Genomic DNA, 9,362 nt, shown 5'->3' with positions numbered 1-9,362 from the left:
GTAGTGTGTGTGTGTGTGTGTGTGTGTGTGTGTGTGTTGGGGTGTGATAAGATATAGATTTTAAGCCTCTTGTAGGTGTTTAATGAACTGAATGTGAATAAAGACTGATATAATGTTCAGACCTGTGCTCACTGTGTTTACAGGTGTGTTGTTGGCACGGGATTAAAGGGAGTTACAGCACGTGACATTGATCCAGTCTTTTATGATAAATAGAACCACCACTGCAGACCCCTCTAGTGGTAGTCTAACGGAAATACATCACAGTACATACACCACTTGAAGGATGGGTCATTAAAAGTATCAGGTCTTGACACGTCACATTAACACTACAGTTTAACTCTTTTTTTAACCAGGACACTTTCCTACATCAGTTTAAATAAAGTCCTCCATCACCTGGGACAGACCTTCAGCAGAATTATTAACACTGAAGCAGTTCATAATGGGAAAACAGTACAACGCAGGTGTGTACTTCAGTAAACTGAAGTCTTACAATCCTTACAGTGTCTTGCTTGTTTACTGTAAAATCTGCAGTACATTAATGATAAATCCATTACACCAGGTAATGTGTCACTATACCACACCACAACCTTTGTAGTCAGGGGTCACCAACAATATATTACAAATCACACAATGCTATTGGTTACTACCATACAACATTTAGGCCTGTACCTGACTAATATTTAAGTCATAGACCAGACCAATAATCAAAATCTGTCAGCAGTTTTCTTGCCTTGAAAATGAAAGTCATATTGAACAGAATCTCTTCCATGGGAACCATGTGTTAAATCATTCTTAGGCTTTTGTCATATATCATCTATTCATATTGGGACTGATACAGCATCTACAGTGTGAAATGTTAAGGGGAGAGTTGTGAAATGCCTTTATATAGAAGCTTGGCTATTGTTAGTCTCCAAAGTAATCTAATGAAAAAGATTAAAATGTTTAGGCTGACTTCTTGGGCTTTCCTCCCAGTCACCCACGATGCTGAAAGGTGATTTTCAGATTTCAACCAATACATCACAGAAGGAGTATAGTCAAAGATCTCCAAAGGTGGTACATTAATTTCCCAAAAAAGAAGAGAAGATAGACTTGCACTGAGGTTATGTCATGATTTCATGGCCAGTAGGGGTAGCTAAGAAGGTCTAATCACTTTCTTTATTCTCAGTACTCACTATCCCATTGAAATATCAGAAATATTTAGTATAAGAGCATATTAAGTGTGGTGTCCTTTCTAACTCACCTCTTTGCTAGTAAGGCAAACACTCCTCCTGACATCCTCCTGCCTGCGCACTTTCCTCCTGACCTCCTCCTGCCTGCGTACACTCCTCCTGACTGCACACACTCCTCCTGATCTTTTCCTGCCTGTGCACTTTCCTCCTGACATCCTTCTCCCTGCACATTCTCCTCCTGACATCCTCCTGAGTGCACACACTCCTCCTGGCCTCCTCCTGACTGCACACACTCCTCCTGCCTGCACACACTCCTCCTGACCTTCTCCTGCCTGCACACACTTCTCCTGACCTTCTTCTGCCTGCACACACTTCTCCTGACTGCACATACTCCTTCTGACTTCCTCCTGCCTGCACACACTCCTCCTGACCTTCTCCTGCCTGCACACACTTCTCCTGACCTTCTCCTGACTGCACATACTCCTCCTGACTTCCTCCTGCCTGCACACACACCTCCTGCCCTCCTCCTGACTGCACACACTCTTCCTGACCTCCTCCTGACTGCACATACTCCTCCTGACCTCCTTCTGCCTGCACACACTCCTCCTGACCTTTTCCTGCCTGCACACACTCTTCCTGCCCTCCTCCTGACCTTCTCCTGCCTGCACACACTCCTCCTGACATCCTCCTGCCTGCGCACTTTCTTCCTCACCTCCTCCTGTCTGCATACACTCCTCCTGACTGCACACAACCCTCCTGACCTTCTCCTGCCTGCACACTTCCCTCCTGACCTCCTTCTGCCTTCACATACTCCTCCTGACCTTCTCGTGCCTGCACACACTCTTCCTGCCCACCTCCTGACTGCACACACTCCTTCTGACCTTCTCCTGCCTGCACACTCCTCCGGCCTACACACACTCCTCCTGACATCCTCCTGACAACATACCTGGTCGTGTGCTGAAGGACTGCTCTGGCGAACTTGCAGAGGTGTATTCTGACATCTTCAACACCTCACTGAGTCAGGCTGTGGTCCCTGTATGCTTCAAAGCCACCACTATAATCCCTGTCCCAAAGAAGTCATTACCCTCCTGTTTCAACGACTACCGCCTGGTTGCACTTACCTCCATCCTCATGAAGTGCTTCGAGCGGCTAGTCATGCAACACATCAGGTCTTCCCTCCCCCACTCCTTGGACCCCTACCAGTTTGCATATCGATCAAATCGTTCGACTGATGATGCTGTCTCCACTGCTCTCCATTCAGCCCTTAATCATCTGGACAAGAAAAACATATGTCAGAATGCTTTTTATTGATTTCAGTTCTGCATTCAACACAATCATCCCCCAACAACTCATTCAGAAACTGGTCAGACTGGGACTGACCACATCACTGTGCAACTGGCTGCTTGACTTCCTGACTGGAAGACCACAGGCAGTAGGGGTTGGCAGTAACTCGTCTAGCACCATCACTCTGAACACGGGGGCTCCACAAGGATGTGTGCTGAGCCCCCTTCTGCCTGCATACACTCCTCCTGCCTACACACACTCTTCCTGCCTTCTTCCTGACCTCCTGTTCACTCTGCTAACCCACGACTGCTCTCCATCACACACCTCCAACCTCTTCATCAAGTTTGCAGATGACACGACTGTGGTAGGCCTCATCAGCAACAACGATGAGTCACACTACAGGAGGGAGGTGAGCCGGCTGGCCTCTTGGTGCAAACACAACAATCTCTCTCTAAACACTGAGAAGACCAAGGAGATTGATGTGGACTTCAGGAGAACTCGCACACAACATGCCCCTCTATCCATCAATGGGGCTGCTGTGGAGAGGGTGAGCAGCACCAAGTTCCTGGGTATGCATGTCACAGAGGACCTCTCCTGGACCATCAACACAGCATCACTGGCCAAGAAGGCTCACCAACAGCTCTACTTTCTCCGCAAACTAAGAAGAGCAAGAGCTCCCACCCCCATCATGATCACCTTCTACAAGGGGGCCATTGAGAGTATCCTGACTAGCTGTTTCACTGCGTGGTACGGGGCCTGCACAGCATCCTACCACAGAACCCTCCAGCATATTGTGAGAACTGCTGAGAAGATCATTGGTACCTCTCTCCCCTGCCTTCAGGACTTATACAGCTCCCGCCTCCTACGAAAAGCCCTCTGCTTGACAGGTGATCCCACCCACCCGCTACACAGCTTCTTCAACCTGCTGCCATCAGGGTGGAGACTGCGTAGTCTCAGGGCTAGGACCAGCAGACTGAGGGATAGATCCATCCATCAGGCTGTGAGAATGCTGAACTCTCTCCCTGCTCTGCCCCCCTCCCACTTCTGCTGTTGACACCGCTCCTGTTTATATTGGTACTGTCACTTAAGCTCCTCATCAGACCTAACTGTGACTTTTTCAATAGAACCGGTATGCACTTGTTCACTTTAGTTGTTATACGATTATCTTCACTGTAAAAAAAAACCAACGTTAATGTAACACACTATATGTAATTTAACAACTTATTACTGTAAAATCACAAAAGAAGACGGCCACACGCACCCTCAGAATGACCTTCTGAGATGAGGCCCCAGGAGAGACCTGCTTGGACTGTCTCTCACAAGGCGGCAGATCAGCGACGACGAAGAATCCCCACAGAGACCTTCAGAACGCTACCAGCTCCGACGGCTGCGTCTGAAAGCCAACCTACAAGGCCCGCGTCTGCAATTCACCAGAAAGTCGTGCCGGAAGGCACCGTCAGTGACATGCTCCCTGTCCGTCTCCGGATACGTAAGGTCACATGGTCTTGTTGTTAACTGTACTGTGTTGTGAAGACAGGTGATGGGAAAGAATCTCCGCAGACACGGTTAAAGGTGTAAATACATCTTTATTTACAGAAACAGTGTCTTACGGGTTCTTAAGGATCCCGTGAGAGGAGTGTTCAATTCAGCACTCAAATTCTCTCTCTCCGCTCTTGGCTAGGACCCTGATCTATATGGTTTTTGCTCCTTTCCAAATATGGTGACCGTAGAGGTTGGTCTACATTTGCATGTTTTAGGGACTAAGGGAGGGGTAAAATTTATAGTCTCCTACCCTCACTGACAGCTTATCCTAAACATTTCTCTCTGTGGAGCACAGAAACAGAGCATACATCTAAACAGGGAACATTTTTTAATACTGCGCTTAGGCCTTATGTTTAAATATACCTCATAATTTCCTCCCTTCGAGACTGTTAAAGTCTCGTAAATTGTAAGCAACCCATACATGTTAATGTCATAACAAATAAGTGATACCTTCCTACACACAATTTTAACATCACTTGCATTATGATGTAACAAAATTTCATGGAGTGTGAGGGCAAAAAAACCTTCCAGGCAGCCATCTTTCTTGAAAATCCAAACATTTTCAAACATTTTAGACAGGAAAAATTCCCCCACGATCCCTCTGCCTAGGCGATCACAAACTGTACTCCAGTCCAATTAAATTTACTCTATATGTGTAGGGAGTTGACTTAAGTAAATGTGTATAAAAATCTCAGAAAATCAAATCAAACCAATGTCCAAATTCAGGCTGTTCGACCCATCGGACCTTCCAATGGACCTGTCCCTACCTGACATACCCCTTGGCCCTAACATCGATAAAAAACAAAAACATCTGAGATTTCAATACACTTACACAGATTACATTTCATCAGTCTATCAGTCTTCATAATAAACAGTTGTTACAATTTTTAATATCACTCGTATAATGATTTATCACTATCAAAGATTACTAATAATAAACAATTCAATAGGAACATATGACATACTATTGTCTTTTCAACAATTTTGTCTTCTGATGTGATGTTGATGACATATTGAGCTTCAGCAAGTTTTCACCATTCTGTTTCAAAGTCCTTCTGTTTTATTGTCCTCTTGAGTTTTTGGATCCCTGTAGCACTTCAGGAATCTCGAACAACCATCCTCCCTTACAATGATCTTCCCCCCTTTTTTCTTTCTGGAAGAAAGAAACAACAGCCAGTATCTTTTGCAAAAATGACAGATGCAAATTAACATCAAATATAACTTAATAATAGTAATACTAATAGATTAATACATTTTATAAGCTACAGTGTATACTTCATCCTAGAATCTTTATAATTGATTACTAAATAATAAACCTAAGAAAATAATAGAATAATGTCATAATTGAATAGTAAAAATATATAATAGTGGATATTCAAAATGGATACCTTTCCACCAGGTTGTTTTCCAAAATTTCCTCCTCATGTTTGTCTGAGTTGGTTCTACTTAATAATGGCATCTGTACTTGATCTCCAGGCATTACAACTCCAACCCATTTCAAAATCATAGCTTTTGCACAAGTTAACAACAGGGTACAAAAACAAAACATTATACACACTGCTAAAAGAGCTGCTCCAAAAACTTGAGCCAACATTGCTCCTAGTGGTCCTAATTTCTCCAATAACCAAGCATTCACAGACCATCCAGCTCCTTTTGATGGACCATATGCCTCCCTTATATGCTTCAATGCTTCTATAACACTAGTCATATTATCAGAATTATCCGGAATCAAGGTATAACAGGCATCCCCTGTTAGATTCAAAGCTACACATAAACCTCCTTGCTTAGCTAAAATGTAATCCAGAGCCATGTCATGTTTTAACAATGTTAATCTGTGACTTTTTTGTGTATTTGACAAATACTGAAACCCTCTTATTGTTTCATTAGCAAACCCTTGTAAAGTGTACGTAATATTATCTATATGATCTGCTAAAAATGTCACACCATACCATGGGAATAATCCTATACCCCATTTTTCTCCTATACTGATTCTCCAATGGTAAGCTTCCAAACTATGAAACTGAGCCATTTCCCTTTTCTTTCTTTTCCCAGAAATACCTTCAGAATTCCCTTCATCAGTTGCTTCACCTTTTTGGAGAGTATAAACCTCATAAGGAAGCTTTAATGTTGCCATATAACAAAAGCCTGTCCACCCATATGGTAGAAATATGTATGCTTTATCTCCACAAACCCACCAAATATCCTTAAAATGTCCTATAGTCACATTTACAGGCAAAATGTCATACTGCACGATTAATGTTCTACTCTGCTTGCTATCTGGTGTATGAAAATTCACTTTAAACAAAGCATCCTTAGGTTTAGGCTCTTTAAAATTCATCATATAATGAGCACAATCAGATATCCCCATAAACATCCCCTGTCCATTGTGAGTATCACTGGAACAAAAACAGTCTTTAGTCTCCACAGATTTTACTTCCATCGCATCAGGCAGTGCTGTCAGTATATTTTCATTCTGATCAAGGAAATTTATATATGGCAGCTTCATCAACCAAGTACAATTTAATCTAGGTCTAAACAAATGCACTGATAAAGCCATTATTCTATCTTCTTCAGAGTTTTGCTGATATAATAACCATGATAAAGCATAAGATTCACACATAGCATGCAGTGGTTCTGGTACTGTCTCTAAAATTGATGGCCATGTGCTTGGTGTTGGAACCTTCACCACACATGGACCAGTCAACTTCTTACTCATTCTTACGGAATGGGTTATTTGCTGAAACCATAAATTTCTAGCTGCCCATGGGTCTGTGATTTGTAACACTGAAAAATCAAATCCATATGCTTTCCATTTTGCTTCTCTTTTCTGTAATGCATGGTAATGGTCAGTCATTTCTTCAGATGTCCAGTCAAAATCAAAAAACTCTCTTTGCCCTTCTAAAGTGATTTTCTGAGTGGTTACTAAACCATTTGAATCAATTTCTTCCATTGGGTTTCTAGCTTCAAAAGTTACTTTACTAATATTCACTTCATGCTCTATATTTAACTCTGGTCCCTGTGCTACGTTTACTTTCTTCTGCAATGGAAAGGACATTACTTCTGGAGTCTGGGTTACTTTTACAACATTATGTGATCTTGTTATTTTTTCATTTACAACAGTTGTGATAGATTCAGGTGTACCCGAAGCAGAAGTTATCATTGGCAGTGTGGTCATATTCATCTCCTTTAATGGCATATCTAAAGTAGTAATCTGATTTGTTACATTATTTCCTTTACTTATTTCTGGAGCTAAAGTAATTGGCTTAATTTGTTCTTTAGTAACCTTCAGAGTCATTGCTATAGTGGTTTGGTCCTGAACTCTTTTAGTAGATGTAAAAACTTCAATAGGACTCTGGTCCTTTATCATAACTATCACTGTACGAGTTATGTACCCTTCTCTCCACACATTTTGAAATGGCACAAATTTAAGCTCTGGCTCCAAATAAGTACCGGTGTATTCCCCTTGATCTTCCCATGTAACATTACGTAAAAGAATTGAACAATCATCTCTAACTTTGAACCACCTAAAAGCATTAAATAAAAGATACTTTCTCTGGTCACGAGGCAAATGATCAACTTCAGGTCCTGTTAACACCACTTCTTCACCTCGACTATTTTTCCACTTAGGAGGACTATTACTCCCTGTATTAAATCTTCCACATTTACAGGGAAGATGAACCCTTTTACCTAATTTAACTTTAATCACAGTCTTCAAAGGGGATGACGTTGTTGAAATTATCAGAGGCACTAGTGTAGTTAGATGTGATCCATTTACCCCCTCACTAACTTTCGACACTGGAAAAGTAAAATTCTCTAAAGTTCCATTCTCTTTAGTTCTCATACCGTTTAGGTCTAACCTTTTTTCGAACTGGTCTTGGACTCTTTTCTTGTTCCAAGTCTGAATTGTTTTGAAATGAAATTACTGCTTTCTGGAATGGGACTTGCTGTTTCTGGGACATATTGAAATTCAGTTTCTCCAAACTTTTTGTCTTGTATACAATCTGCTGTGTCATGTCTGGCATCATCAGAAATATACACAGAGTCATCAGCATCATCCAAACCAGGGACAATCCCCTCTTCAGGAGATTTACTCTGGTTTGTTTCTTGCATGTTATTTTCAACCTGTTCTCCCTCATGTTCTTTTGGTTCTCCTGAACCTGCAACCTCTCCTCCCTTTGAAAAAGGCTTCTCTTCACTTGGTGCTTTAACACAGTGAGATAAATGTTACCACGTTGGAGACCCCTTAACTTGAACCGCCGTTCCAGTACTACGAACAACTTTAAAAGGTCTGCATTCGTTATACCATTTTCTTCTAAATACCTTTACAAACACCTTGTCTCCAGGCTGCACTGTATTCTTCCTTTGCTCATCCAGCCTCTCCTGCTCCTCTTCTTTTCTTCTCCCATAGCCACATGAGCTAACCCATGTGCCTCTTGAATCATCAAACCTAACAAGTCCGGAGGTGCTACTATCAGCCCCTCATAGTTTCTCCAGAGACCAGTAGAATCCCTGCTGGCACCTCGATCTAACCACAATTGTTTATCTATTTCAGGAACAGCTTCCTGCATTAAAAGTACATCATTAAGTGTTACCTTGTCTTCGAAGTCCACTTCATGAGTTACCAAAAACACTTCCCCGAGTTTGTCAGCTCCTGTAATGGCTTTGGCAGCTTCATCAGCTGCTCTATTCCCTTGTGAGACCCTTGATGCATCCATTTTATGAGCTGCACATTTAGCTATTGTTATTCTTTAGGTTTCATCACAGCATGCAACAGTTTCATTATTTGAGCATGATGCTGTATTGGTGACCCATCAGTTTTCTTAAACCCCCGATTTTTCCACACTGATCCAAACAAATGACACACATTATGGGCATAGGCTGAATCTATGTATATGTTCACTCGCTTACCTTCAGCCAACAAACATGCTTCTGTTAACCCCACAAGTTCAGCAAGTTGTACAGATGCAGGCTGTGGAATTACTTCAGCCTTTTCAACAACAAAGTCGGTCCCCTGGGCTCTTACTATTGCATAACCAGCCCTCAATTTATCTCCTACATGATAACAGGACCCATCAGTCCAATACTCCACTTCAGCCTCACGCAACGGAAGAGCTTGCAAATCAGATCTAAGTCTTGAAAACCTCTCTGCGTCTCGTACACAGTCAAGAGGCTCACCATCCTCTGGAGTTGGCAAGTTCTCAGCTGGATTTAGTGTGACGCACCTTGCTAGGGTGACATCTTCTTGTTCTAAGAGCCTATGATAATCTCTAATTCTCGGCATAGTTAGAGTATATTTACCAAAGTTTAAGAGATTTCTGAGACTATGATGGGTAAGAATTGTAACTGGATAACCCATCATGACAGATG

This window comes from Hoplias malabaricus, chromosome 6 (genome assembly GCF_029633855.1).
Source record: "Hoplias malabaricus isolate fHopMal1 chromosome 6, fHopMal1.hap1, whole genome shotgun sequence".
NCBI lineage: Eukaryota > Metazoa > Chordata > Actinopteri > Characiformes > Erythrinidae > Hoplias > Hoplias malabaricus.
Note: the sequence above shows the minus strand (reverse complement) of the source record.